Raw genomic sequence first — 9,814 nt, forward strand, 5'->3', positions numbered from 1 at the left:
GGCTTCTCATTGCGGTGGCTTCTCCTGTTGCAGAGCACGGGCTCTAGGCGTGTGGGCTTCAGTAGTTGTGGCTCAGGCTCAGTAGTTGTGGCTCGCAGGCTCTAGAGCGCAGGCTCAGTAGTTGTGGCGCACGGGCTTAGTTGCTCCGCAGCCTGTGGGATCTTCCCGGACCAGGGATCGAATCTGTGTCCCCTGCATTGGCACGTGGATTCTTAACCACTGTGCCACCAGGGAAGTCCCTAAATTATATTTTAAAAAGAGAAGTAGGTTGCTCTGAAAAAGGGCAGTATTGAAAGCATGTTTTTTAATGGATGGATGGAGACTGTTCTGTTTAGCCAAGAGCACTTCAGAAACTCCACACTGGTAGGAAACTGGAGCTCTGAAGTATTAATGAGACATTGAGCATTTTACAGTGTTTTGTATTTAATCATTTACGGTGGTGATGTCTGGGCTATGGCTCCTCTAAGACCCCATCAAGCCGACTTGGTATTTATATTTAAGTGAATACTGTTCCAGCTTTTTAATTTCCTCCCTCTTCCCTGCAGAAGGTGACCTATGGAAAGAGAAGCCAAGAGTGGCTTTCCCAGCCTGTCTGTGGTAAATGATTTGGTAAAATTTTCCTTTTCACAGCCTGCTTTCTGCTTCCAGCCCTGCTTGCCACCTTGGGACGTGACTTAGGCTTGTAGATGTTGTTTTGCAGACCCTGGGTAAGTAAGTGCCTCATCCAAGTTCATGTCCTTTTAAGAAAGCAGTAGTGAATTGACAAGAAATGCTTTGTTTTCTAAGACCTTTTCTAAGACCTCTTTGTGACTATTCTGGTCCTGCTCTTTTTTTTTTTTTGCGGTACGCAGGCCTCTCACTGCTGTGGCCTCTCCCGTCACGGAGCACAGGCTCCAGACACACAGGCCCAGCGGCCATGGCCCACGGGCCTAGCCGCTCCGCGGCATGCAGGATCCTCCCGGACCGGGGCATGGACCCGCGTCCCCTGCATCGGCAGGCGGACTCTCAACCACTGCGCCACCAGGGAAGCCCTCTGGTCCTGCTCTTTGATCCAACCCACTAATTAGTTCATAAAAATTTCACATAAATTAAATTCTATCTCCTAGTCGGGGCTGCATTCTATCAGATTAACATTTGACTCCAAGGAAATGTGGACATTTGCCTTAAAGAAGTTCGTTATTCCAGGGAAGGATCTATATTGTTGTCATTATTTGAATGTCATTGATTATGCTGTGAAACTCTGTTTCAGCCTAAAACTCTGTGCATCCCTCTGTTGAAAATGGCAAAATTTTATGGATCAATTCACTGGCTCAGCATCTAAGCTTTTGTATTACTTTTTTTCTGACAAAATTGATGTGTTTATTATAGAAATAAGGATCAAATAGAAAAATAGAAATAAAAACTACCTATTTCCCCAACATTCTGTGATAATGGCTGTTAACCCTTGGAATGTTTTTCATTTTTCAAATATCTAAACACTTAAACATGCATATATTTTTAAATTGGGATCCTCTGGTACATATTATCTTGCGAACAGGTTGTTTTCATGTAATACAGCATACACAGCCTCCCGTGTCATTAAATTTTCATATGCAGCATTCTTTGCAATGGCTGCACTGAATTTCATTATGCAGTTGCCCGACTTCTGATTGTTTCATTGTACAGCTATAACACTATTTTTTTTAACTATAAAGTGGTTTCCCATTTTTATCCCATTGTAAATAACTGAGCAACACTTGGTTTTTCTTTTTAAAAATCTTACAAGCAGGATACATTCTGCCAACTCCCAGACTACTGTTATGTCTGCAGCCTCATTGTTTCCTTCTGGGTGTGCGTATGTATGTATTTGTTTGCTTTTTTTTTTTTTTTTTTTTAATTGGACCTAGTTGAGCTTTCCAGTTTGCCGTGAAGAAAGCTCTAGGCTATTGTCGATATAAGAAGAAGGGAGTCCAAGGAGGACAGTGCCAGAGTAGAGAGAGTAGCACTCACCCACTTAGAGTGGACCAGGAATGGTTTTATGGAAGCAGGGTTGGTGAGGGAGGAGTACTAAATGACCTCCCCTGAAAGGTTCCTTTTTTTTTTTTTAGATTTTTTTTTTGATGTGGACCATTTTTAAAGTCTTTATTGAATTTGTTGCAATATTGCTTCTGTTTTATGTTTTGTTCTTTTGGCCACGAGGCATGTGGGATCTTATCTCCCCAACCAGGGGTCGAACCTGCACCCTCTGCATTGGAAGGCGAAGTCTTAATCACTGGACAGCCAGGGAAGTCCCTGAAAGGTCCCTTTAAAACCCTGTCTCATGGTCCGTGCTTTGGAACATTCCACCTCCTATTTGTTGATTCATTACTATGATCATTCTCAATCCTTGCTGCATATTAGAATCACCTGGGAAAGAGCGGTTTAAATATATATATATATTCCAGTTCTACCCCCAAGAAGTTTCAATCCAATTGCACTGGGTGGAGCCCAGATATCGGAATTTTTTATAAGCTCTCTAGGTGATTTCAACTTGCAGCCAGGGCCGAGAACCTCTGCTTTATGGCTTCTTGTCTTCCAGTGGGGCTGGAATCACTGGCCTGGGTGCTGAATCTCTTCAGGTCACAGACTGCTCTTGAGGAGTTCCTACTTCCCATTGGGCTCTGCCAAAGTCATAAGCAGCTGTTTGAAAAATGCTGATGCATGGAGGAAATGGTCTCCCAGCTCACTCCAAGCGATTAGGCTGGAAGGTCAGCATTTCGCTGCAGCCGCATCCACCTCCCCAGACAGCCAATTAGCCACAGACTCAGCAGACACTGCCTAAACGAGCTCTTTCGGGGATGAACTTTTAATGCCCAGAAGCACATTATGTAGCTAAACAATACTAAATTCATATCAGGCAAAAACATCTTGCTTTGAGTCACAGTACTTGTTTCCTGGAGAAAGAGGGCCTCGCCTTAGACCTGGAACGTGATGGTACCCAGATGGATGGAGAAGAGGGAGAAATGTGCCTGGGATTCTGGGGATGCAGCCAGCTATGGAGGAGGGAGCATTAATCCAGAGTCAGAGGATAAGGGTTTGAATCTCATCTCTGCTTTTGCCTAGCAGCATGACCTTGCAGTTAATCCAGCTAATGATCAATTCCTTCTCTATAAAATGGAGATAAAGATGGCTGCCATAATTATGTCAAAATTATGCTGTAAGTATGTTGTCAGGATTATGTGAGGAAATGCTCACAAGTATATCAACAAAGGCAGGGGTTCAGAGCTGACCTGACAGAAGAGAGATTTTTGTGTATGCACCAATGGTCAGAAACCAGGCCTCTTATGCCTCCTGAGTCCCCTCTTTTGCTGATACAGGGAAGGAGAGAACATTCAAGGTGGGGCTGGGAGCCATCTTCAGCTCTGATAAGGACAGCTAAGGGGAAGAAGAAATGTGGGCTGTGTTCTCTGTGGTGCCAGAGGACAGGCAGGTGGAGCCCAGCAACCAGCAGTTTAACAAGCCCTCCAGGTGATTCTGATGCACATAAATGTCTTCCACTGCTCTAGAGTATTCCATTGTATGAATAGCTACATTCTATTTAGCTGTTCTATTGTAGGTGGATCATTTTTATTTTAAGTGTGGAACGATCACAAATTGTGCTGCTCTGAACATTCTTGAATGTGGGTTTGGGGCCACATAGGAGCACTTTTCTGTTGTTTCTCTATCCCTAGGGGTAGTATTGTTGGATTCTTCTCTATCCCTAGGGGTAGTATTGTTGGATTCTTCTCTATCCCTAGGGGTAGTATTGTTGGATTCTTCTCTATCCCTAGGGGTAGTATTGTTGGATTCTTCTCTATCCCTAGGAGTAGTATTGTTGGATTCTTCTCTATCCCTAGGGGTAGTATTGTTGGATTCTAGGTTGTGCATACACTCAGTTTTATGACACACCGTCAAACAGTGTTCCAAGGTGAATGTGCCAGTTTCCATTCCCACCAGCAACGTATGAATATTCCAGTTCCTCCACATCCTCACCTTGGTGCTACCCGTCTGAACTTGCATTCCCTGATGCCTGATGAGGTTGAACAATTTTATATGCTCAGTCACTATTGAGGAGATATCCTTTGTATAGTGTCCGTCAAGTTTTTGCACATGTATTTATTGAATTATCTTTTTCCAGTTAAATTTGCCATTATTGGATAAATACATTGCACACATACCCTCCCATTCTGTGGCTTGTCTTTTCACTTTTTTTTTTTATAAATTTATTTTATTTATTTATTTTTGGCTGTGTTGGGTCTTCATTGCTGTGTGCAGGATTTTCTCTAGTTGCTGCGAGTGGGGGCTACTCTTCGTTGGGGTGCGCGGGCTTCTCATTGCAGTGGCTTCTCTTGTGTAGAGCATGGGCTCTAGGCACGTGGGCTTCGGTAGTTGTGGCACGTGGGCTCAGTAGTTGTGGCACATGGACTCAGTAGTTGTGGCTCGTGGGATCTAGAGCGCAGGCTCAGTAGTTGTGGTACACGGGTTTAGTTGCTCCGCAGCATGTAGGATCTTCCCGGACCAGGGCTCGAACCCATGTCCCCTGTCTTGGCAAGCAGATTCTTAATCACTGCGCCACCAGGGAAACCCTCTTTTCACTTTCTTAATGATGGTTTTGATGAATAGAAGTTCTTCATTTTAATATAACTCAATTTATCATTTTTTTTCATTTATGGCTGGTATTTTTTATATTCTGTTGAGAAAGCTTTACCTACTCCTAAGGCCAAGAATACATTCTCCAGTACTTTCTTCTTGAAGCTGTGTTGTTTTACTTTTTGTATTTAATGTAATAATTATTCTGCAGTTGATTTCTGTGTGCAATATGAGGTAGAGGTCAAGATTCACTTTTCCTTACAGATATGCAGTTGATCCAGCATCATTAATTGGAAAAGGCCATCCTTTCCTCACTGCACTGGTTTGTCAGCTTTGTCATAAATCAAGAAACCGTGTATGTGTGGATCCTTCATTCTTTTCCACTGGCCTATTTTTCTATCCTGAGTCAATACCAACCACTCGATGTTATGTCTGATAGTAAAAATCCTGCAGACTTGTTCTTTTCCTCAAGATCATTTTGGCTATTCTTGGTCCTTTGTAATTTATATAAATTTCAGAATCATGTTGTCAGCTTCCACAAAATGTCTGCTGGACTTTGAGATTACACTGAATACATAGATCAGTTGGAAGAGAATTAACATCTTTATAATATTGAAACTTCCTATCCAAGCACATGGTATTTTCCTCCATTTATTTAGGCCTTTTTAATATTTCAGTGCCTTTTTTTTTTTTTTTGCTGTACACAGGCCTCTCACTGTTGTGGCCTCTCCCACTGCGGAGCACAGGCTCCGGACGCACAGGCTCAGCGGCCATGGCTCACGGGCCCAGCCTCTCCGCGGCATGTGGGATCCTTCCCGGACCGGGGCACGAACCCGCGTCCCCTGCATCGGCAGGCGGACTCTCAACCACTGCGCCACCAGGGAAGCCCTATTTCAGTGCCTTTTACTGGCGGATTCTGATGTCTCTCTGATCACTGTCCCTATGAACAGAGCCCTTTTCATTTTACATCTTCCCTGTTATTAGGGACAATGTGCAGGATATAAAACTGTGGGCTTACCTCTCACACCCATTAGGATGGTTACTACCAAAAAAAAAGAAAAGAAAAAGAAAAAAGTATCAGGTGAGGATTTGGAGAAACTGGATCCCTTGTGCACTGTTAGTAGGAATGTAAAATGGTGGAGCTGCTATGGAAAACAGAATGGCAGTTCCTCAAAAAATTAAAAATAGAATTATCGTATGATCCAGCAAGTCCATTTCTGGGTATATACCCAAAAGAATTGAAATCAGAGTGTCTAAGATATATTTGTACACCCAGGTTTATTGCATCAGCACTCAAAATAGCTGAAAGGTGGAAGCAACCCAAGTATCCATTGATGGATGAATGGGTCAACAAAATGTGGTATGTATGTACGATGGAACATCATTCAGGCCTAAAGTAAGGAAATTCTGACATACGCTACTACATGGATGAACCTTGAGGACATTATGTTAAGTGAAAGAAGCCAGTCACAAAAAGACAAATACTGTATAATTCAACTTACGTGAGATACCTAGAACAGTCAGACTCTTAGAGACAAATTAGAATGGTGGTTGCCAGGGACATGGGGAAAGAGGAAATAGGAAGTTAGTGTCTAATGGGTATAAAGTTTCAGGTTTGCAAGACGAAAAGAGTTCTGCAGATGGATGGTGGTGATGGTTACATAACAATATGAATGCACTTGACATTACTGAATCATACGCTTAAAAATGAGTAAGATGGGGCTTCCCTGGTGGCGCAGTGGTTGAGAGTCCGCCTGCCGATGCAGGGGACACGGGTTCGTGACCCAGTCCGGGAAGATCCCACGTGCCGCGGAGCGGCTAGGCCCGTGAGCCATGGCCGCTGAGCCTGCGCATCCGGAGCCTGTGCTCCACAACGGGAGAGGCCACAACAGTGAGAGGCCCACGTACCACAAAAAAAAGAAAGAGAGAAGGAAAAATAATTGTGGGCTTAAAACTGATTTAGGAGAGATTCTTTGCTGTCCAGGGTAGAAGGCAAAGATGTTAATTTTTGTTCTCCAGTTGACTGCGTGTCCTTGCATAATAACTAAAATATTTATAAACCTTTGTTTTCTCATCTGTAAAATAGGAAGACTAATCCCTATTTAAAATAGGTTGTCCTGAGGATCTAATGAGATAGTGTATGTGAAAGTAAGTGGCACGTAGTAGATGTTCAATAAATGTTAGTTGAATGTGAATTTGTTAGTCTAAAATAGAGCTGCTGAGAGTGGAATGGAGTATCTCATGATTGTTCCCCAGGTAATTAGCATTAAGAATGAGACTGAAGTTTTTCGTGAAAATGAAAATCTGCAGTTTACTATGGATTTAATTCACCTGGCGCTCCATCTAGCTGCCCACTATTAGCCATCTCTAAAAGGGGTGACTTTTTCATGTCTCTTTGCTCTCCAATCACATGCCCTTGTCCCCAGAGGGAAGATTTTCTTAATTTCTGCATCAGTGAATCCCTCCTTAAGCAGGGAGAAGTCTCAAGGGAGGTGGTTTTCCTTCCCTGCAGGACCAAAGTGTCCTCCTGAGAATGAGCCTCCAGGGCTCAGCCCCCCACCACCAAATCCCCCACCTCCCCACACCCCTGATCTGCCCTGGGGAGATGCCTCTGAGCTAGGGAGGTGTCCTGGGGCACAGGGCTCTCTGGGGACTCCAGCCTGGAGTCCAGGCCGTGGGTTTCTCAAGGAGGCTCCTTGGGCAGGCAGGACTTTGCCCTTGCTGTGGTTGGACCCTGCAAGGCTACTGTTGGGGCCGGCACTGAGTTGCAGGAAAATTTCAGGAACAGACTTCCCAGAAACATGAGTGGTTATCCAGAGATGAGAACCCAAAGACCTCTTGTTAAAATGATTTGGTCTATGAAGTTCAATCCATACCAGATATAGTTCTGGCTGGGTAAGTGTTGATGGCTGGAGGTGACCAGAAAGAAGACTGACAGCATCGGAGGAGGCAGCTGGGAAAGGGACTGGATTTGGGGGACAAATAGACCTGTGCTTGATTTTAAACTAGAAACTGTCAGAAGCTCTTTGTTGGATCACACTTGAAAACTGTTGCTGGTGGGAGACAGCAAATTGCAACAGTCTCCTCAAAAGCCTCTGAGATACTTTTTGATTTTGAGAGAACAAAGACCCAGAAAAGTGGGGTGATTTTTTTTTTTTTGGTTGTGTTGGGTCTTCATTGTGTGCGGGCTTTCTCTAGTTGCGGCGAGCGGGGGCTACTCTTCGTTGGGGTGTGCGGGCCTCTCATTGCAGTGGCTTCTCTTGTTGCGGAGCATGCGCTCTAGGCACATGGGCTTCAGTACTTGCAGCACACCGTCTCAGTAGTTGCAGCAGGCAGGCCCTAGAGTGCATGGGTTTCAGTAATTGTGGCTCATGGGCTTAGTTGCTCCATGGCATGCGGGATCTTCCCAGAGCAGGGATCGAACCCATGTCCCCTGCATTGGCAGGCGGATTCTTAACCATGTGCCACCAGGGAAGTCCCCCCGATTTATTTTTAATTAGCAAGTGCAATTGATGTATTTCATTTGAAGTGATGAATATATACAGTTGGTATATATTCAACTGTAAATATATATGAATATATAACAGTTGAACTATTACCATCTCCTGCCTGAACCACAATTTTTTCACAGTTATCTAAAATGTATTTTACAAACATAGAGCTTTACATTTCAGATGGATAAAGGCAAACTCATACATTAAACCAATCTGACAGCAAGAGAATCTTTATTTTCCTGTGTTGAACAAGACCAGGGTCGCCCAATTTAAATTCCTGTGAGAACTTTGCCTCGGTTAATTAATCAGCTAATCAAACCTCTTTGTCAAATTCAGTCTTGTGAAACACATTTTCTTATCAGCAGAGACTAAGGTTTTTGATATAACAGTGTCCAGATGAAAAGGACATCTGGGTCCCTGAGATGGGCTTCAGAGCTTCTTTTTAATTAAAAGCCTCTTTTATATGTAACCCATATTTCTGATTTGATATTTTTTTCCTAAAAGATGAAGCTTTTGTTATTGTATCTGGAGTTCCAAGTCTAACTCCACTGCTGTCCAGCTCTGAAGCCTTGAGCAAGTTCAGTTAAGTTCTCAGATTTCTGTACAAACAACCCCAAAGAGTTATGAGATACAGTCCCCACACGGGACAGATGTGGGACTCTGACATCAACGTCATTAGACCACCTTCTCTGTGCGTTTCCCTGTCCTGCCTGTGCCTAAGCCTGGGCCCAGAGCCACCAGCCCTCCCTCTCCAATGCCACCCCAACTGGCATGAAGAACATGAAGAGATCAGTATACAAAATAGCATGAACTGGGTCATCACAACTGAGTGAAAACATACACATCACTCTGCATTCATTCATTCATCAAACATGCAATAAAGCACCTACTATGTGCCTGGCCCTTTCCTGGGCATTAGCTGTGTACAAGGCAGACTTAAGACAGACTCTTTCTTGGGCTTCTGTATAACTCAACTTGTATACACTGTGTACACACAACCAACCAAGAGAAAACCCAACAGCAGACACTTAAAAAAAAAGTGGGGGGGCTTCCCTGGTGGTGCAGTGGTTTAAGAATCCGCCTACCAATGCAGGGGACACGAGTTCGAGCCCTGGTCAGGGAAGATCCCACATGCCACAGAGCGACTAAGCCCGTGTGCCACAACTACTGAGCCTGAGCTCTACAGCCCGTGTGCCACAACTACTGAAGCCCGTGCACCTAGAGCCCATGCTCCACAACAAGAGAAGCCACCGCGATGAGAACCCCGCGCCCCGCAACAAAGAGTAGCCCCTGCTCGCCGCAACTAGAGAAAGCCCGCGCACAGCAATGAAGACCCAACACAGCCAAAAATAAAACTAAATAAAGTAAGTTTATTAAAAAAAAAAAAAAAAAAAGGCACTGGGGATTTCCTGCTGGTCCAGTGGTTAGGACTCGGCACTTTCACTGCCAAGGGCCTGGGTTCAATCCCTGGTTGGGGAGCTAAGATCCCGCAAGCTGCATGGCGTGGCCAAAAAAAAAAAAAAATATATATAAAATTAAGGTTGTGGTGGGAGAGAAATAGTAAACAAGCAAACAAAGAAGTCAATAAGATGAATTTGGGTGATGGTGGCAAGTGAGATGCTAAAAATAAGGCTGCTTCGTGTGAGAGGAGCTGATGGACACAATCTGGAGACATTTTTGTTTGTTACGCTTTTTGCATTTTCCAAGTTTGCCACAATGAAGTTGTATTAATT

Source organism: Phocoena phocoena, chromosome 19, assembly GCF_963924675.1.
Source record: "Phocoena phocoena chromosome 19, mPhoPho1.1, whole genome shotgun sequence".
Classification (NCBI taxonomy): domain Eukaryota; kingdom Metazoa; phylum Chordata; class Mammalia; order Artiodactyla; family Phocoenidae; genus Phocoena; species Phocoena phocoena.